General features: G+C 42.7%; 1 protein-coding gene across 1 annotated transcript in view; it reads right to left on the bottom strand.

Annotated features, from left to right (window-relative positions):
• The window catches only part of GALNTL6 (polypeptide N-acetylgalactosaminyltransferase like 6), a 1496983-nt gene that overhangs the window by 137744 nt on the left and 1337638 nt on the right, over nt 1-21601 (bottom strand). The window lies entirely within an intron of this gene.

Below are 21601 nucleotides of genomic sequence, written 5' to 3'. Positions count from 1 at the left end.
GCCAGAGGAGTGTGCTCACATGTGTGTGTGTGTGTGTGTGTTTAATATTTATGTATTTGGCTGTGCCGAGTCTTAGTTGTGGCACATGGGATTTTTTAGGTGTGGCGTGTGGGGTCTTGAGTTGTGACATGCACACACTTAGCTGTGGCATGTGGGATCTAGTTCCTTGACCAGGGATCAAACTTGGACCCCTGCATTGGGAGCTGGGAGTCTTAGCCACTGGACCACCTGGAAAGTCCCAGCTCTTGGGTTTTTGAATGTTCACTGTGTGCTGGGCTCTTCTGTGAGATTCTTGTCCAGTTCTTTTGATTAATCCTTACTGCAGCCCTAGGAATACCATCCCTGTGTTCTACTGGGAGAAACAGGACGAGGGAGGGAGGGCCCAGCATCCTCTCTGGGCCAGGATGGTGGTGCCGCTGTGGCTGAACCAGGTACTCTGATTCCAAAGCCTTTGAGTTCTTTACTGCAATGCTGTTTCTGTTTCAATGTTTAAAGAGAGTTGATGTTGTTTAGTTGCTAAGTTGTGTCCCAATCTTTGCAATCCCATGGACTGTAGCCCATCAGGTTCCTCTGTGCGTGGGATTTCCCAGGCAAGAATACTGCAGTGGGTTGCCATTTCCTTCTCCAGGGGATCTCCCCGACTCAGGGATTGGACCCATATCTCTGAGTCTCCTGCACTGCAGGAGGATTCTTTACCCCAGGTAAAAAGAGACAGCAACACAAATGTGTACATAAAACATCTAAAGAACACTTTATGCAGACCAAGCAAATCTGTAAAAACACACAGTCAATAAAATTTTTGTGACACTTCTGAAGATTTTTTGGAAACAAAGGATATTTATATATATAAGTACAAGACACTAAATACTGGAGGCATGTTTAAAAATGTCTAAGTAAATAAGACACACCAATTTACAGACTCACTGAAGGTGTGCCGTTGGTAACTTTCTATGATGCTCTAGAGGGACATAAATGTGAATTTATTTAAGTGTGTTGTATATTTCAGAGACTTTGTATGTTACAATGGTACTTGGCCTAATCACTTTAGTTTAAGATTTTAAAAAATATGTGTATACTCTCTGTAGATGGAAAGATTACAAGACAGGAAGAGGGATTTATTTCTCCCCTAGGAAAGTGAGCAGGATTGAAATAATAACACAAAGGATCTCATGCATTTCAAAAATTCTGTTTGAAATGGAAGTCTTGGAACCAGATGTGCCTTATTTTCATGATCTCTCCAGCAGTATATTCTCTTCCCATTTTCCATGCCCTGAATTTCAGAGGGAATCACAGCTGTAGCCGGGACAGACTGGCATGGGACCACATCCTGGGGGCAGTTCCTCAGTGATCGTATTTGGTACATCTGTGTCATCTTTGGTTCCATGGGGCTTGGGCTTAAGCGATTAGAAATTCTCAATCCTTAATAATAAATTATAAAACATATTGAGAGATAACCCAGCATGATATATAGTTTGCTTCACTGTTAAAAAAGAGCAGTGCGTGCATGCTCAGTTGCTTCAGTCATGTCCGATTCCTTGCGACCATGTGGACTGTAGCCTGCCAGGCTCCTCTGTCCATGGGATTCTCCAGGAAAGAATACTGGAGTGGGTTGTCATGCCCTCCTCCAGGGGATCTTCCCCACTCAGGGATTGAGCATGCATCTCCTACATCTCCTGCATTGCAGGTGGATTCTTTACTGCTGATCCATTGGGGAAGCCCCAAAAGAGCAATAGTCATATAATGGAATTGCACATACCTAATTTGTGAATTCTGGATCTAATGGAGCAGGGACTAATTTAGGTGTGTGGGAAGATGATGCGTCCAAGTGTTGGGGAAATTAGGATATTCAGAATGCAGCTGGGTATATATGGTCTTCGACCAGAGATACGGTCAAAACTGGAAGTGAACTTGGTTAACATCAGTTTAAACAGAGCAAGAAAAATCATTAGAATGTATGAAAATATCCAGTAATATTGAAGGAACATGGCATCGAGCTGTGTTTATTTTGGCCAAAATACACCTGCATTTCAAAAAATTACAAAAAGAAATTGTCAGTTCTACTCAGTCTGGACCACAAATGGAAAGATCTTAAGTCCTACCAGTGTATTCTCATTTGACTGTATGAAACACGAGACCGGAGTGCAACAGAATTTACACTGTGCAGACTACATCTCCCAGCTAGAGTTACTACCATTATAGATATGGAACCAGTCTAGATATTGGGAAGAGAACATCCTAGATTGATATTTTTTATTGTAAGTGATTTGTTGGAGACACAACATCTTGTGTTTCTTGATGAGTTTATAAAAAACTAAACGGGATGTATCTGGTTAGTTTGAGGCATAATAAAATAAATTCATATGGACCCCCTTACCTTCACTGATGTTGTTTCCAAGCCCTAAATTAGCCTCTCCTATCTTGATTAGTGTGAATAATCAGTATGAAACAAGCCTTTTGTTTGTGTCTTTATTCATATTTGTCCATTAATCTTTTGAACAGTGTAACTAAGGCATAGTTGTCATGCAATGAATTGCAAATATTTTAAATGGAAAAGTTGATAGGTTTTGACTTATGGATACCCCTCGGTACCATCATTACACTTAGGAAAAAGTAACACATCTATCATGCCTCCAGAGTTTCCTCATTGTATCCCTCCCTCCCTCCTGACCCTCTTCTCATCCCTTTCCTCTAGGACGTAACTGATTTCTGCCTCTGTAGATGAGTTTGAATTGTCTAGAATTTTATATAAATGAAATCATACAGTATGTACTCTTTTTGGGAGTGTCTGACTCCTCTCATTCATGTCTTTATTCTGAGACTCACTCTTGTTGTAATGTCTGTTAATGGTTTCTTCCTTTTTGGTTGCTGAGTAGTATTCTATTTGCATGGATATACTGTAGCTTGATTATCTATTTGCCCACTGATGAATGTTTGGGCTTTTTTCAGCTTGGGGCTATTACAAATAAAGCTTCTATGAGTTTTGTGTGCTAATCTTTGTGTGGATATATGCTTTCATTTCTCTTGAGAAAAAGCCTGGGAGTGGAATGACTAAATCATGTGGTAGGTATGGGTTTAACCTTTTAAGAAATTGTGAAACTCTTTCCCAGAGTGCTTGTAACTTTATATTCAAATACCAGCTGTATTTGACTTCCAACTGCTACATATCCTCATATACTTGACATGGGCAGTTTGAAGTTTAGTCACTATAACAGGGGCATGCTGCTGCTGCTAAGTCGCTTCAGTCGTGTCAGACTCTGTGCAACCCCATGGACTGCAGCCTACCAGGCTTCTCCATCCGTGGGATTCTCCAGGCAAGAACACTGGAGTGGGTTGCCATTTCCTTCTCCATAACAGGGGCATGGTGGTATCTTATTGTGGTTTTGTTTTGCATTTCCACAATGATTAATGGTGCTGAGAAAATTATGTTATTCCTTTATTTTGCCTAGTCAGTCTGGCTAGAAGCTTATTGATCTGCTTAAAGAATTAACTTTTGGTTTCATTGATTTTTCTCTATTGTTTTCAGTTTTATATTTCATTGATTTCTCCATGGTCTTCATTAGTTTAATTATTCTACTGACTTTGTACTTTATTTTCTCTTCTTTTTCTAGTTACTTAGGGTGAAAGCTGATATTATTGATCTGAAATTTTTTTTCTAATAAAGCTATTTAGTACTATAAGTCTCCCTTAAATACTGCTTTAGAAGAATTCTACAAAAAAAATGATATGCAGTGTTCCCATTTTCATCATGTTCAAATACTCCATACTTTCTCTTTTGTTTTCTTTCTGTGACCTATGGGTTATATAAATGTATGTAATTTATTTTCCAACTATTTGGGATTCTTTTTGAAGGTCTTTCTGTTATTGATTTACATGTAATTCCATTGTGGTTAGGGAACACACTTTGAAAGACTTGAATCCTTTTAAATTTATTGGGGTTTTTTAATGGCTCAGAATGTGATCTATACGAATGCATTCTGTTGCCATTGAATGGAGTGGTTTATAAATATTTATTAGGTAAGCCTGGTTGATAGTGTTGTTCAAGTCTTCCATATTCTTATTGATTTTTCTGCCTCCTTGTTGTATCAATTACTGAGAGGGATATTGAAATCTATGCCTATAATTCTGGATTTGTTTATCTCTTCCTCTGTTCTATCAAGTTTTTGCTTCATGCATTTTGTAGCTCTATTAATAAGTGCATATATATGTGTAGGAATTTCATGTGCTCTTGACGAATTGACCTCATTCTCATTACAAAATGACTCATCACCTCTGGTAATATTCTTTACTCAGGCATTGATCTTGCTTGGGTATTAGTATAGCCATTTCAGCTTTCTTTAGATTTATACTTTCAGAACACTAATATTTATACCTGTTAGGCCTTTTTACTTTACTTTTTAAACTATTTGTGTCTATATTTAAAGTGGTTTTCTTTTTGGCAGCTTATACTTGAATCTTGCTGTTAAAAGTCCCTGCTTTTTCATTGGGATGCTGAGATCACTTACTTTTAATATGATTATTCATGTGATTAGGTTATTCATGTGATTAGGTTTAAAACTATTATCTTCTTTGCTTTCTGTATGTCCCATCTGTTGTTTCCTTTTCCTTCTTTCCCTATCTTTATGGTTAATTGAATATTTTTAATGATTGCATTTGGTGCTTCTCTGCCTGCGTAATAAATTTTTCTTTGAGATACAGAACTTTTTGGATGCTGGATATTTTGAACGTTTTTGAGCTTTGTTCCAGGATGCAATTGGAGGTAGTTTGACCCTTTTGCGAGCCTTAAGCAAGGCATTATCTACAAATTATTCACACCCTTAAGGCAAGACCCTGTGTGTGCTTCAATCAATGTCCTGCGATCATCGGGTTGTTCAGTCTGATGGGAACAGACTCTCTTCTCCGCCTTGGATGCCTTCTGGCCACTGTTACTTCTAATTCTTTCTAGTGGTTCTTTTGCATTTGTGGGCAGTTTCTTCTCATGCACAGGCTCTTGTCAGTCCTCTGCGGAGGACTCAGGGGGTACCCTCGGGAGCTTCTGCCCTTGAAATGTCAGCTGAGCTCTTCTCCCCAGACTCTTGGCTCCACATTGACTTAGGCTGGCCTCACTGGCTCCCCTCCTTACACCGCAACCTGGAGACTCTCTCAAGTAAGTAAGCTGGGGATGAGTCCAGGTTTCACCTAATTGTTTCCCGTCTTTCAGGAATCAGTGTCCTTCATTCCCAGACGTTTGGTATCTTGAAAACCACTGTTTCATGTGTGTTTGTTTCTTGTTTTTTCAGATGACAGGGTAAATCTGGGCTGTATTACTCCAACTTGTTCAGAAATGAAAGTCTGAAAATCTACCCATTAATCTTTGTTTTAGAATATTTTAAAATATGTATTTTTAGTAGATGATATCTTTGCGTGTTTACAAAGAATTTTGCTCCTACTTCTGTCCCCACCATAAGTTTTCCTTATGTATCTTTTCGGAGATATTTCATAGTCATATAAGCAAATATAAATCTATCTTATTTTTCTTCCTACTCTATGAAAATGGTTGTATGCTACATCCAGTGGTCTTTACCTAATTCTTTTTAAAACTCCCTAACATATTTTTTTATGTCTATTTTTATTTATTTATTTGGCTGTTCTCTTAGTTGTGGCATGCCAGCCTTTAGTTGTGGCGTGTGGGATCTATTTCCTTGACCAGGGATTGAACCCAGGTCCCCTGCATTGAGAGCCTGGAGTCTTAGCCACTGGACCGCCAGGGAAGTCCCGTCCTAACGTATTTTAATGGTCATGTCATATTGAAAAGAGCTTTCTTGTTTTATTTTCCTAACATTTGCTCATTATTCCATTATGCACAAAGTTGTGTATCTATGTATATAGTGAACGTGTAGATTATTTTCACTCTTTTCCTATTTCAGAACTTCCGCAATAAATAATGTACATATATCATTTCCATGTGTGGGAGTAACTCTTTAGGAGAAATGCCTAGAATTTTATATCCTGGTTTGTTATAAAGAGTAAAACTGTAGAAACTGATTGACTTTTCCACTTCTGGAAGCTAAAGTTTCATTGTGAATTGTGTCCTAACCTGACAAGTTTCACACCAGTCCAAATGCAATGATTTAGGGTCTGATAAAATTAGAGAAGAGTCAGATAAAAGCGGCAATTCTGCCGAGAAATTACAGATCTATCATAAAATATTAGTATCTGTCAGTCTACTGGTCGATTTCGCCAAGGAAACATCATTCTTGTGATAATACTTGGAGAGGAATTGTTGAAAAGCTTTCCAGGGTAATTCGTTTTTCAAAAAGGAAAGAAAGAGGAATAAAGGATGGATTTGAGGCTGGAAAAGGCTCCGTGCTGGGAAGGAGAATAGTAATAAGAGGAGGAGGGAGGCCAGTGCTGCTGGCACCAGAGCATCCAGGGGTGCAGGGCATGCAGCATGGGTGCTCAGAATTCCCGCTGGTCCATGAAATGGGCAATGCCAGTGCAGCACGGATTATCCCTAAATTAGTCTATAATTGTTCTTCCACCTGGATGGCCACCACCCTCTCACTTCAAGCACAGAGTGAGCCAGGGCACCAGCCCCAGTGTTTCTTGTGGTTTGGCAGGAAGAATCTGCTCAAAGGCTCATAGAAGCTTGTCCTTCTAATTCTTGTCCTTCCCCGCTTGAGATCACAGATGATGCCCAGGGAGGAAGGGAGAGGGGAGAAGGTAGACCCCCGCAGAGCTGTCATCCCGGGGTGAGGGAGTCCCCACCCTGTGCTGTGAAAGTGCCACTGGGGTATACAGGGAAGATACCTACTCCCCACCTCCGCCCCCCCCCCCCCCAAAAAAAAAAAAAAACACACAGTTCTTGGCTTTAACAAACTATCCTGTGTGGAATTCCCAGAACTGCTGGATTCAAAACCAATGGCTTGCCGCCAAGGTTCTTGGTGGCCACCCCAGTGGGTTGGTAGCCATGGTCACAAGGACAAGTGTGTTGGTTTGGCCTCATTGGGTTCTGGAATGTTTGTCTTCCTGGAGAAGAAGGGACTGCCATTGTAAGAGAGACTGAACTTCCTGCTGCTTTTGTGCAGGGAACTCAGAGCTGGATTCTGGGTGGGTTGAAATCCATACCTCATCACACAGATGGGAGTTAACTCTTGTGCAAAGTTTTTCAGTGACATCAAGAGAAGGATAGCTTTGTTCCCCATAGATTAAAAAAGATTTCATTGTTGCATTGTTTTCTCATCAGAGAAAATGGAGAAGCGCTGTTGATATTTTTAACTTATTCTTCTACTTTCTTGGTGGCTTAGACTTCCCTGTTGGCTCAGACAGTAAAGCGTCTGCCTGCAATGCAGGAGACCTGGGTTCGGTCCCTGGGTTGGGAAGATCCACTGGAGAAGGAAATGGCAACCCACTCCAGTATTCTTGCCTGGAAAATCCCATGGATGGAGGAGCCTAGTAGGCTACAGTCCATGGGGTTGCAAAAGAGTCAGACACGACTGAGCGACTTCACTTTCTTCTACTTTGTATTTTCCATTTTAAATATAATCACTTCATGGGAAATAAATGGGGAAACAGTGGAAACAGTGTCAGACTTTATTTTTCTGGGCTCCAAAATCACTGCAGATGGTGACTGCAGCCATGAAATTAAAAGACGCTTACTCCTTGGAAGGAAAGTTATGACCAACCTAGATAGCATATTCAAAAGCAGAGACATTACTTTGCCAACAAAAGTCCGTCTAGTCAAGGCTATGGTTTTTCCTGTGGTCATGGATGGATGTGAGAGTTGGACTGTGAAAAAGCTGAGCGCCAAAGAATTGATGCTTTTGAACTGTGGTGCTGGAGAAGACTCTTGAGAGTCCCTTGGATGGCAAGGAGATCCAACCAGTACATTCTAAAGGAGATCAGCCCTAGGATTTCTTTGGAAGGAATGATACTAAAGCTGAAACTCCAGTACTTTGGCCACCTCATGCGAAGAGTTGACTCGTGGGAAAAGACTCTGATGCTGGGAGGGATTGGGGGCAGGAGGAGCAGGGGATGACAGAGGATGACATGGCTGGATGGCATCACTGACTCGATGGACATGAGTCTGAGTGAACTCCGGGAGTTGATGATGGACAGGGAGGCCTGGCGTGCTGCGATTCATGGGGTCGCACAGAGTCGGACACGACTGAGCGACTGATCTGATCTGAATTGCCCAAAACCCTTCCCACTGGCCTCGTGTCCTGCGATTTCTAATTTATTTATCTTCATACTCTTTGATTTCTTCCAAAATACCGTTACTGATTTTGTTTCCCTGGGAATGTTGACATACTGTAGACATGTTTTACTGGGACTGTGTGTCCGTGTAAGTTTTAACATATTAATTTACTTTATGAGTATTGAACAGGTAATGTCACAAAGCAGGTTTTGGTTTTGCCATTAGGAAGCAACTGTTATCCTTGGGTTGACTTTTAAAATGAATATAACCATGAAGCAACATATTCCTAGAGACGATTCTTTATTCTTCAGGCCATAGAAATGTGACTTTGCTGAATACCTAATGGAAATCAGTTTTCCATTTTATATGATCGCTATTGAACCAGGTAATGAATATGCTTTCCTTTTTAACTTACAGTAGACTAGTTTACTTTTCCACATCAGTTTTTATTTCCAAACTTTACTGACTTTAAGTTCATGGGGCAATAATGTAAAAATGTCCTAGAAACATTCTTATTTGGTACCAGTGAAAAATTCCTTATGTTCTCATTTGCAAATGCATTTTTCAAAGTGTGTTTTTGGTTGTTTTTGCTGAACTAGAAGGTGTATCCTTTTTTTTTTTTTTTCATTTTGGTCTTACCCTGCTTCACATGGGATCATTGTTCCTGGACCAAGGATCAAACCTATGCCCCCTGCAGTGGAAACAGGGAGTCTTAACCATTGGACCACCAGGGAAGCTCTGGGATGTGGTTCCTAATTTTAGTAACCTAACCCCATGATTCCCACAGAATTCTAAGAAGTTGCTAGTCTTCCTAATATTCTTTATTTAATACATGGACTCTTTCCTCACATGAGAACAAAAATGGCATTTTAATAAAAAAATCTCTAGAGTATTTTTGTCTACCTACTCTCACTTTCAGAAAGTGTTATTTCACATTTTAATACATCTTGTTCATTCTTTAGGAGTCAGAAGACTAAAAAAAATATCCTACTGAAAGATAAATACACATAAAAATTTATTTTTAAAATGGACAATTAAAACCTAGGTCCAAGAACCCAAAGGAAACCTTCAATTTGGTCTCTTAGAGATCTGGTTCTCAATTTCCTTTCACTTTAGTGGTGTCAGTGAGAATTCTGAATGCGTGGATTGGAATGTGAATTTGATCAGAAATGAATGGCATGATTTCCCTCAGGAATCCATCAAGCCAAGTCAATCAACATCGAGACAAACCACATAATTTTCAGTTAGGTAATGAGGAATTTTTAGTTGGTGCATGCCTCAGAACAGTTACAGCTAAAATATAATTATTTTCAACTAGGATTCAAATTGAGTAAAATGATACTGCAGATTCAAACATAGTATCTTTTCTAAGAGGTTTTTTCTTTTAAGTATTAGATCATTGGTTACATTAGAATTTTGGAAAGAGTGGCTAAAAAGCTCCTGATATATTCAATTGTCTCATTTACCTCTTTTTTGCCATTTTATTTTATTTTAAATTTTCATTTTATTGGAGTATAATTGCTTTACAGTGTTGTGTTAGTTTCTGATGTACAATGAAATGAATCAGCCATATGTATACATACAGCCCTTCTCTCTTGTGTCTCCCTTCCAGCCATCCCCGCTCCCCCTCTAGGTAATCACAGAGCACCCCATGAACTTACTGAGTACCTGCCATGAATCAGACACAATAGAGAGCACGTTTCCTCACTGCAGCCTTCATATAACAATACAACTCTACAGCATGGGAGCGATGGACCACAATTCAGCGGGAGATTCCAATACCTCACTTTACAGATTAGGAGGCTGAGACCCAGAGCTATCAAGTGATATATCTAAGGTCAAACAGGTCCTGGGGAAAAATAACCTGCATGTGTGTGATAAGGTGCAAGTCATTTTACTTTTCAGTGTTATTATCAATTCCCTAGCTCATTCTTTGATTTTTCTAACCTTTCAGCAATTAGAATAAGTGCTAGTGGTAAAGAACCTATCTGCTAATATAGGAGATGTGGGTTCAGTCCCTGAGTGGGGAAGATCCCCTAGAGAAGGAAACGGGAAATCACTCCAGTATTTTCGCCTGGAGAACTCCATGGACAGAGGAGCCTGATGGGCTCCAGCCCATTGGGTTGCGCAGAGGTGACGTGACTGAAGCGACTTAGCATGCACGCATGCAGGCATGTTGCAATGCTACTTTTGCTATTCGGCCCACCCTCTCCTGCCCTCCCTGTGTTCACGTGTCTGTCCTCTCTGTCTGGGCCTCCACTGCTGCTCTGCAAGCAGGTTCATCAGTACCATCTTTCTAGATTCCATACATAGGCATTCAGTCCAGTCCAGTTCAGTCGCTCAGTCGTGTCTGACTCTTTGCGACCCCATGAATCGCAGCACGCCAGGCCTCCCTGTCCATCACCATCTCCTGGAGTTCACTCAAACTCACGTCCATCAAGTCGGTGATGCCATCCAGCCATCTCATCCTCTGTCGTCCCCTGCTCCTCCTGCCCCCAATCCCTCCCAGCATCAGAGTCTTTTCCAATGAGTCAACTCTTCGCATGAGGTGGCCAAAGTACTGGAGTTTCAGCTTTAGCATCATTCCTTCCAAAGAAATCCCAGGGCTGATCTCCTTCAGAATGGACTGGTTGGATCTCCTTGACTCTCAAGAGTCTTCTCCAACACCACAGTTCAAAAGCATCAATTCTTTGGTGCTCAGCCTTCTTCACAGTCCAACTCTCACATCCATACATGACCACAGGAAAAACCATAGCCTGGACTAGAGGGACCTTTGTTGGCAAAGTAATGTCTCTGCTTTTGAATATGCTATCTAGGTTGGTCATAACTTTCCTTCCAAGGAGTAAGTGTCTTTTAATTTCATGGCTGCAGTCACCATCTGCAGTGATTTCGGAGCCCCCCAAAATAAAGTCTGACACAGCTTCCACTGTTTCTCCATCTATTTCCCATGAAGTGATGGGACCGGCTGCCATGATATTTGTTTTCTGAATGTTGAGCTTTAACCCAACTTTTTCCCTCTCCACTTTCACTTTCATCAAGAGGCTTTTGAGTTCCTCTTCACTTTCTGCCATAAGGGTGGTGTCATCTGCATATCTGAGGTTATTGATATTTCTCCCAGCAATCTTCATTCCAGCTTGTGCTTCTTCCAGTCCAGCATTTCTCATGATGTAGTCTGCATATAAGTTAAATAAGCAGGGTGACAATATACAGCCTTGACATACTCCTTTTCCTATTTGGAACCAGACTGTTGTTCCATGTCCAGTTCTAACTGTTGCTTCCTGACCTGCATACAGATTTCTCAAGAGGCAGGTCAGGTGGTCTGGTATTGCCATCTCTTTCAGAATTTTCCACAGTTTATTGTGATCCACACAGTCAAAGGCTTTGGCATAGTCAATAAAGCAGAAATAGATGTTTTTTCTGGAACTCTCTTGCTTTTTTGATGATCCAGCAGATGTTGGGAATTTGATCTCTGGTTCCTCTGCCTTTTCTAAAACATCTTGAACATCTGGAAGTTCACGGTTCACATATTGCTGAAGCCTGGCTTGGATAATTTTGAGCATTACTTTACTAGCTGTGAGAACCCCATGAATAGTATTGGGTCATACAGTAGTTTAATTCCTTGTTTTTTAAGGAATCTCCATACTGTTTTCCATAGTGGCTATATCAATTTGCAGAGAGTCCCTTGGACTGCAAGGAGATCCAACCAGTCCATTCTGAAGGAGATCAGCCCTGGGATTTCTTTGGCAGGAATGATGCTAACGCTGAAACTCCAGTACTTTGGCCACCTCATGTGAAGAGTTGACTCATTGGAAAAGACTCTGATGATGGGAGGGATTGGGGGCAGGAGGAGCAGGGGATGACAGAGGATGAGATGGCTAGATCACATCACCGACACAATGAACAAGGGTTTTGGTGGCCTCCAGGAGTTGGTGATGGACAGGGAGGCCTGGCGTACTGCGGTTCATGGGTTCGCAACGAGTCGGACATGACTGAGCGACTGAACTGAACTGAACTGAACAGTGCAAGAGGGTTCCCTTTTCTCCACATCCTCTCCAGCATTTATTTTGACATGAATTCCCCACAGATCCCTGACAGTGTTGCTGAGGGCTCCTCACGTCAGTCCCTGGTCTCCCATTTGTTTTGGTCTGTCAGGCTCCATTCTCCTGTGCATGCTGCGTGGCCCTTGGAATGATCTTTCCTCATTGCCAGCCCAGGCTCTGATCCCTCCCATCAAAACCAACACCACAAGGAACCCAGTTAATGATGTGAAATGGCAAAGCAAATCATTTATTTCAGTAGTCACAGAGACTGTTCACAACTAACAAGCCCATGTGCAGCCTGGGGAGCCATTCTTCCTAGATACAAATAGGACTTCTCATTCCAGAGATAAATGCTAGTTGTTAAAATTCAGGCATGGATGAAACTGCAGGAAAGCTTGTTTTATGCTTCATTTATTTAATAAACATTTGATAGTTTCTGCTTACGAAAACATTACCCCTTCATCTTAGTAAGGACTGAAATAATGCTTTTTCCCTTCAGCTTTGACTGCAATGCAAAGGCAATTTTGGTCTCATTTCCTAGTATTTTATATTAAGTTAGAATGGGCTGTAAGTGGCATGGATTTTTAATACCTCTTATCAAAACTTTGGGCTTCCCTTGTGGCTCAGTGGTAAAGAACTTGCCTGCCAATGAAGGAGATGTGGAGGATTCGGAAGATCCCCTGGAGGAGGCAACCCACTCCAGTATTCTTGCCTGGAGAATCCCATGGACAGAGGAGCCTGGCGGGCTACAGTCCATGGGGTAGCAAAAGAGTTGGACATGACTTAGCGAATAAGCAAAACAACAAATCAAAACTTTAATAAATTTATACCATATATCCACCACATGCTTGATGCTCTTAATTCCTTAAAAACAGAGCAGAGCACAAGAAAACAGGGACTGAGATAAAGAGGTATTAAGCAAAAAGGCTGTAGCTATAACTTATACAAATATCTTCATAAAAGCATCACCTTCTTTTCCCCTCTGGGTCAGCCCATCCACAGAGAAGTTTCATCTAAGTTTCATTGCGTGGCAGGGGGAAGAACACCCTCTCTGCCCTGCATCTGGTTCCACCTCTGGTTCTCATTCGAGAGCAGTTTTCACACATGTGCACAAGTTCTTAGCCCCTCTTCTCATTGAGAAGTGGGTCTACATCTCTGTCCTTGAACTTGGATGGGGTTACGACAGGCCTGACCCACAGAGCCTGACAGAGTGATGCCTCGTGGCTCCCGAGTTGGTTCACAGGAGACCACACAGCTTCCATCTTGCTGGAGTGCTTGATGTCAGAGCTCTGAGCTTCCCTGTGAGGGCTCAGTCCCCAGGCCAGGAGGGGCAAAGGTCCCGTAGAGAAGCCACATGGAGGGGCCTTAATGCTCTTTTCCTTTGATCTCTTTCCTAACTTGTCAGGTGTTTTTAAAGATTCTTATTGTTGTTTATTTGCAAAGTCATGTCTGACTCTTTGTGACCCCATGGACTGTGGCCCACCAGGCTCCTATGTCCATAGAATTCTCCTGGCAGGAATACTGGAGTAGTTGCTATTTCCTTCTTCAGAGGATCTTCCCAACCTGGGGATCAAATCCATGTCTCCTGCATTGACAGGTGGGTTCTTTACCACTGAACCACCAGGGAAGCCCCCCTTCTAATACCATCTCCTCATATTATCGCAGCGGAGGTTAGGATTTCAACATATGCATTTTTGAGGGGACAAAAGCATTCAGTCCCTAACAGATGTTGATTTTCCATGGACTTCTTTTTTTTTATCAGCTACCTAACAGATGACCAAGGAATAAGTTGAAGAACCTACTTCTTGTGGTTAAACGCAAAAAACGATGACTGAGCACCTAGTCCAAGGTACTGGATCTGGGATGCAAAAGTGAGGAGTCACTTTCCATCCCTGTGGTGCCCAGGGAGAGCGGGGAAGACAGACGTGACATCAACACAGCGTGGTGTGAGACGTGGCCGAGGGGTGTTCGCACTCTGTGGTATCACTAGAGGGGTTATGTATCTTATCCTGGGCATGGCAGTGAGGTGGTTGGGGAGAGAGGGAAGGAGCAGGTGTCAGGCAGAGGAAATCGAGCTGACAAAGCCTGAAGACAGAGAGAGCATGGTGTGTCCTCATTGGGGTTTGCAGGGTGTGGTGTGTGCACTGTGTTGAAGTATATGCATTGGAAACTTGGATAAAGCTGGGCAGTCAGGTACAAGGATTATAGAGGATGGGACCACAGACCCTGGCAGGAGGACAAGGTGTTGGGGTGTTGGGGGTCTTGTGAACCATTTCATAGAGCATGAGTGTGATATGGAGATTTTAGTTTTTTCTCTGTTGGGCCATGGAAATTGATGAAAGCTGTAGTTTTTCTCTAAATAAATGCTTGTTCACTCCAACTTCTGCATCAAGATTCAAGTGAATTGGAGGTGTTCCTGGAAGATCCAGCCAAGATTTATGACTCCCAGCTGAATTTTCTGAGTCTTTGGTGAGACTGGGCACCACCAAAGAATCTTAACATGGAGGATAATGCATCCAGATTTTTGCATCGGTGACTCTGATGGCAGTGTAGAGGGGGTTTGAGGGTGATAGATCTGAAATGGAGAACCCACCTGGTGGGGAGGGGCAACAGCTGTCCAGGCACGAGGTGATGCCTTCATTGAGCTGATGCTGTGGAAATGGCGATGGCTGGCTGGATACTTAACAGGTTAAACCGGCAGGACTTAGTGTTTGAAAGACGTGGGGACTGGGGGTAGGATGAGTAAGCCACCCATTATCGAATAAAAGAGGAAGTACAGGTTGAGCAAGAAGAAAAGAGACCAAGTGAGCATTACAGTTTGGGGTCAGAAAGTAAGATCTTACATAAGAGTTATGCACCATTCCTTGACTACTTAACTCTGAAAGCAACCTGGGAAACGAGTTCTAAGTGTTTATCCTAGCTACTCTTTGGCAGGATCTGTGCCGTGCTGTGCTTAATCACTCAGTCTTGTCTGACTCTTTGAGCCCTCCAGGCTCCTCTGTCCACAGTACTCTCCAGGTAAGAATAATGGAGTGGGTTGCCTTGTAGGCGGATTCTTTACCAGCTGAGCTGCCAGGGAAGCCCTTGACAGAATCTTCTGAGGCCAGACGTGAGCTTGTTACACTATTGCTTCACTTACTTTTTTTGGTTTTTTGGTTGCAAGGCATGTAGGATCTCAGCTCCCCTATCAGGGATCAGACCTACACACCCTGCATTGGAAGGTGAAGTCGTGACCACCAGACTGCCAGGGAAGTCCCTGCTATTTGTTCTTGGAGAATGGCTTATTGTATGGATATTTCTGCCTTTTTCTTTCTTTAAGGTGTCATTCCACCGAATCAATCCTTGTATCATAAGACAGAAGATATTTATCTTGAAGTTCATGTGCTTATATAGAAATTATCCTTAAAATGGATAATGCTTAAAATAATTGAGATGAACAGAAGGCAATTAGAATAAACTTTTACTAAGTTGTACTAATAGAGAGGAGTGTCAGTTGAAATTTATTAAAAATCGAAAGTCTAGGATATTGTTTTCATTCATATTCTAAAAATTATCTGAAGGACAAAAATTATTTTTTCCCCAGTATCACATAATTGCTTCCTATTTCTTTTATGCCAATTAGCATGGAGGATACAGGCCATCCAGATTCTACTTAATTCCCCATGAACACTACTGACAAAAATCAGTGTCTTTTGACAGAAACAAATCCCAGAATATCTCTTCATCCTCTTGTTTAAAAAATTCTGAACTTTATCAGCTGTTCCTAGACTGCCCTTGCTTTGGTGGGCAGTTTTGAGCATCACTTTCAATGTTTTTTTATTTTTTTATTGGCCTATAGTTAATTTACAATGTTGTGTTAGTTTTAGGTGTACAGCAAAGTGATTCCTTCTCCATGGTACCCACTCCAGTGTTCTTGCCTGGAGAATCCCAGGGACGGCAGAGCGTGGTGGGCTGCCGTCTATGGGGTCACACAGAGTCAGACACGACTGAAGCGACTTAGCAGCAGCAGCAACAGCAAAGTGATTCAGTTATACGTATCCACATATCTACTCATTTTTAGATTCTTTACAGAGTATTGAGTAGGGTTTGGGATGGACATGTACATACTGCTATATTTAAAATGGATAACCAACAAGGACCTTCTGTAGAGCACAGGGAACTCTGCTCAGTGCTATGTAGCAGCCTGGATGGGAGGGGACTTTGGGAGAGAATGGATACATGTATATGTGTGGCGGAGTGCCCTTTGCTGTTCAGTTGAAACAATCACAACATTGTTAATTGGCCATACTCCAATACAAAATAAAAAGTTTAAAAAAAAATTCAGGATGCTAATAATAAAAAAACTCTTGTGAGAACAGGTGTACAGTAAGTCCCCTATATGAATGACTTCCATTCTGAGAGTGTGTTCATAGGTCCAGTGTGTTCGTAAGTTCCACGAAGTTAGCTGAGGTGCTCAACTAACACACCTGACTATGTAGTACGTAGCACTGTTCTAAGTTTATAATGCTTTTCACACAAATAATACATAGCAGACAAATACTACAAATAGAACATTTTTTACTCTTACAGTACCTTGAAAAGTACAGTGATCCAGCACAGCAGATGACACACCGGGGCACGTTCCCCGCTTTGAAAGTTCGCAACTCGAAGGTTCGTATGGAAGGGACTTGCTGTTCATGGAAACCAGCGGAAGCTCTCTGCAAACAGGGGCCGCTGTCACAGGGTGCTGGCAGTTTGTGGGGACAGAGAGTGGGAAAGATACTCACAGAGCTCAGAGAGCTCTCCTGAGACATAGAGTTTTGTATTTCTGTGTGTGCTGTGTGCTGAGTTGCTTCAGTCGTGTCTGACTCCTTGTGACCCCGTGGCTTGTAGCCTGCCAGGCTCCTCTGTCCGTGGGGATTCTCCAGGCAAGAATACTGGAGTGGGTTGCCATGACCTCCTCCAGGAGATCTTTCCATCCCAGGGATTGAACCTGTGTCCCTTATGTCTCTTGCATTGGCAGGTGGGTTCTTTACCACTAGTACCACCTGGGAAGCCCTTTGTGTTTCTGCTGCTGCTGCTGCTAAGTCACTTCAGTCGTGTCTGACTCTGCGACCCCATAGACGGCAGCCCACCAGGCTCCCCCGTCCCTGGGATTCTCCAGGCAAGAACACTGAAGTGGGTGGTCATTTCCTTCTCCAATGCATGAAAGTGAAAAGTGAAAGTGAAGTCACTCAGTGGTGTCCGACTCTTCATGACCCCATGGACTGCAGCCTACCAGGCTCCTCCGTCCATGGGATTTTCCAGGCAAGAGTACTGGAGTGGGTTGCCATTGCTTCTCCGTTGTGTTTCTACTTAACATCAAAAGCTGGATCTGGTGAATTCTGTTAAGTTGACATTTCTTTTTGGGGGGAGCGCTTTTCAGAGACAACTGTCATGCCCTTTGAGGTAGTCACCATCACCTGATTCCTGGAACGGACCCCTCTGGTCTGACCTTGACTCTCACTGACAGCTCAGGTTGGACCGACAGGGCTCCTCCCTTCCTCTCACATGACCCGAGGCCTCATCTAAGCCCCAACACCAGTGCTCACGGGCTTATACGAGCTGCATTTTGTCCTGACCCATTACATGTTCTGAGCTTTGGTAATTTGTTTCAGTTCCTGCTATTTTTCACTAACATGTTCACATTCTTCTTTATCTTAGCTTAAATTCGTAAATGGATTTCAGTTTGATCTGAAGCTTTGATCTGAAGCATGTGCTTCAGCTGGAATTTTCAGAGACAGACTCACTGCTGGCTGTCCCATTTCCAGCTTTGGCGCGTGCTCAGTCATTCAGTTTTTTTCCGCAACTCCATGGATGGCAGCATGCCAGCCTCCTCTGTCCACGGCGTTCTCCAGGCAACCCCATGGGGGTTGGATTGCCATTTCCTCTTCTGGGGAATCTTCCTGACCCAGGGATGGAACCTGCATCTCCTGCATCTTCTATATTGGCAGGCGAATTCTTTACCATTGAGCCAACCTCGGAAGCCTCCTTTCCCAACTTGGCATTCCTTTTATATTCCACCAGTGAAATCATGAGATAAAATTACATTTCTGTTTGCCTTGGTCTCACTATTTAAAGAGCTTCTGGGGACCTACAGATGCATTGTTCTGAAGTTGCATGCATCTTACACTAAAATTTTTTCTGCTATAAAAAGAGCAGATCATTAACGTGACTGCCCAGATTCTCTCTTCTTGGATTTTTGTAAGATCTTTTCACTGGCTTTTTTCATCTCCCTGATTATGGTGCTTTTTTTCTCTTCCTCATGAAGATGCTGAGAAGATAATGTGTAAAAGGATCTTCCACGTGCTTGAACTTGCTTGGGGGCAGAGTCTCCATTTACGCTGGGTTGTGGGGGGGTGTCTCAGCTCTAAGTGCTATGATGATTGTGGAGTGTTGCTCTAGGCTTCGTGGATTCGAATCATTTGTCTATTTATACATCCTTTCACAGGTTGTAAATTGCAGCCACCAGGTCACCATTGGCTATTAACAGGACAGAAAACTGCCTGTAGTGCATTCTGTTCATGGCTGTGTTCCGATAATACAAAAGAGAGCCTGAGAATCCTTTCCTGGCCTTGGTAACAAAGACACTTGTCAGATACCCCTTTGGGGGATTCATGATGCAGAGTGTGTATGGAAGACAGTGTCCCACCCCTAACCTTGCACGTGCGTGGAATCCTAGTAAGTATTGGTCGCTTAGACAGTAAAGAATCTGTCTGCCAATGTGGGAGTCTCAGGAGACATGGTTTGGATCCCTGGGTCAGGAAGGTCCCCTGGAGAAGGGCATGGCTATCCACTCCAATATTCTTGCCTGGAGAATCTCAAGGACAGAGGAGTCTGGCAGGCTACAGTCCATGGGGTTAGACAGAGTTGGACAGGACTGAGCCACTAACACTGGTTTCCTTAATTGTGTGTTTCAGATATTATTACCCTCTTATTACTCCAGTTGTATGGCTCAGATATTCTGAGTGTTTGTTTACCTCCTTTTGGGGTCATAATGTACTCTGTTCTCTGGAGCTGAAAAACAGGAAGCTGCTCATTTTCCTGGATATCATGGATCACAACACATGCTACAGAGTTGGCCAAGTTTGCCCACAAAATGAGCCTGATACAGGCTGGGGAATTAAAGCTTTGCCAACAGCCCTTAGTCGAGAAGGGGGCGAGGGGTGGGGTGGAGTGGGAGGTGGGAGGGAGGCTAAAGAGGGAGGGGACATATGTATACCTGTGGTTGATTCATGTTGATGTATGGCAGAAACCCACACAACATTGTATATCAATTATCCTCCAATTAAAAATAAGTAAGAAAAAACAGAAGCGAGTGAGATCAGAAGATACCGTGTACCCAGCTGTCCTGTGGCTGCTCCCCTGCCCAATTACAGGTGACGTTGCCTGAGAACCATGTGGACACGTTAACAGAATCACAGAGGGATATTTAACCTAGTTTCTGTGCGAGCTCATTGTTCTGCCTTGTCCTGCCGTGTTATAGAAGAAAATGCATGCATGCTAAACCGCTTCAGTCGTGTCTGACTCTGCAACCCCATGGACTGTAGCCCACCAGGCTCCTCTGTCCATGGGATTCTCCAGTTAGGAATACTGGAGTTGGTTGCCATTTCCTTCTCCAGGGAATCTTCCCTGACTCAGGGATTGAATGAGCACTCTCTTTTATTAAGAATGTCTTGATTTGGACCATGACTGACTACAGGTCTAATTTAGTTTACTCATAAGGTTCCAGAAGTTTCATTTCTTCCAGAAGCTGCCATAGATCCTTCAAGGCAGGCCTGGGGGCCTGGTCTGCATGTTCTCCTGAAGTGTGGGACACACCCATCCCAGTATGTCTGCCCCCACTCAAACCTGTGTGGTTCATGAGGCCAAGCTGTACATCCCCAAACATTTATGTATTCACAACTGGCACAGGACTGACACCTAAAAGGCACTTGAGTTTTGATTGAAATAATTATTAAATTGGAAGGCCAGGCCTGTAACCCACATATGGCTTAGGGAGAGTGATCCAGAGCAAGAAATGGCTGACTAGAGCCTTGAGCAGGAGCCAGGTAAAGAGGGGAACAGGGCAAAGCAATTCAGACACAATAGCAGGAGCTAAAAGTTAACTCAGCTGACACAGCAGCAGCCTAGGGTGTGAAGGGTTCTGCTAAGGATAAGTCTGGGGGCAGAGGGCTGGGGAAGGGGAGGGTCAGTATATAAACTGACGAGTTTTTACTTGGTCAAGTAAGAGCAACAACTTTGTTGACGAGATACGTAATTATAAGCCAGGCACTAGGTTAGGTGTTTTCTCTCAACTTGTCCTCGAAATTCCCCGAGTAGTTAGACATAGGTGTTATCCCTATTTAATAGATGAGAACTTTAAGTTCATTTTTATTTGAGTATAGTTGCTTTACAATGTTGTTTTCGTTTCTGCTGTACAGCAGAGTGAACCAGCTCTATATAGACTTATATCCCCTATTTTTTGGATTGTTTTTCCATTTAGGTCTATCAATACTGGGAAAGAAAAAAAATAAATAAAAATTCTATTCCTAAAAAAATATGTGAGAAAACCCAGGTTAAATAAAAATAAAAAATATATGTTATTTATTTTTATATAACCTGGGTTTTCTCACCTATCTGAGAAAACCCAGGTTAGAGGGAGTTTATATGATCTGACTGATGTCACATGGTTGAAAGTGGATTCAAACCACGAGGGTTTGACTTCACACCAGGGCATATCTATCTCCTTCTCTTTTCCTCTCATCCTCATATTATCTCCCTCAGACACACAAAGGCACACACGTAATCTCAGACTCGGTGGAGATCCCCTGAAGTGCTTGAAGCTGGAAAATTACATGATCAGGTCTCTATTTTAGGAAGACTATCGTGGGGGACGTTTGGGATCCAAAGTTTGGAGTAGGACTTCAGGAGCTGTGATGCCTGCTCAGAGGCTGGTCTAGACATCCAGGTGGGAAGGAATGAACCTGATTCAAAGTAGAAGTAGTAAAGACTGTGAAGGGGAGTGGACCCAAGAGATGCTGAGGATGTAGAATCAACTTGGAAAGTGCAGCATAGATTTGGAAAGGGAGGTTGAAAGTTTGGTTGTGAATTCAAGCCTTGTCTCTTTGTAAACCTGGTGGGTTCAATCAGGTGGTGCAGTTCCTTGGAACTGGGAAGCAGTTGCGTAAAGAGCCTGGAGGATGAGTTCAGCTTTGGGCTTGTTTGCTTTGAATCATCCATGCAATATCCAGATGGATTTATTTATAGAACATGCAGGACTGAGACGCAGAAGAAAGACCTGGGATAGATGTCTAGATGTAGGAATCATCAGCTTAAATCAGATGAAATGACCCAGGTCAGAGACAGTAGAAAACCCAGAATGTGAGAA

This window comes from Bos indicus x Bos taurus, chromosome 8 (genome assembly GCF_003369695.1).
Source record: "Bos indicus x Bos taurus breed Angus x Brahman F1 hybrid chromosome 8, Bos_hybrid_MaternalHap_v2.0, whole genome shotgun sequence".
Lineage (NCBI taxonomy): Eukaryota > Metazoa > Chordata > Mammalia > Artiodactyla > Bovidae > Bos > Bos indicus x Bos taurus.
This window is presented reverse-complemented; position numbering and strand designations above follow the sequence as displayed.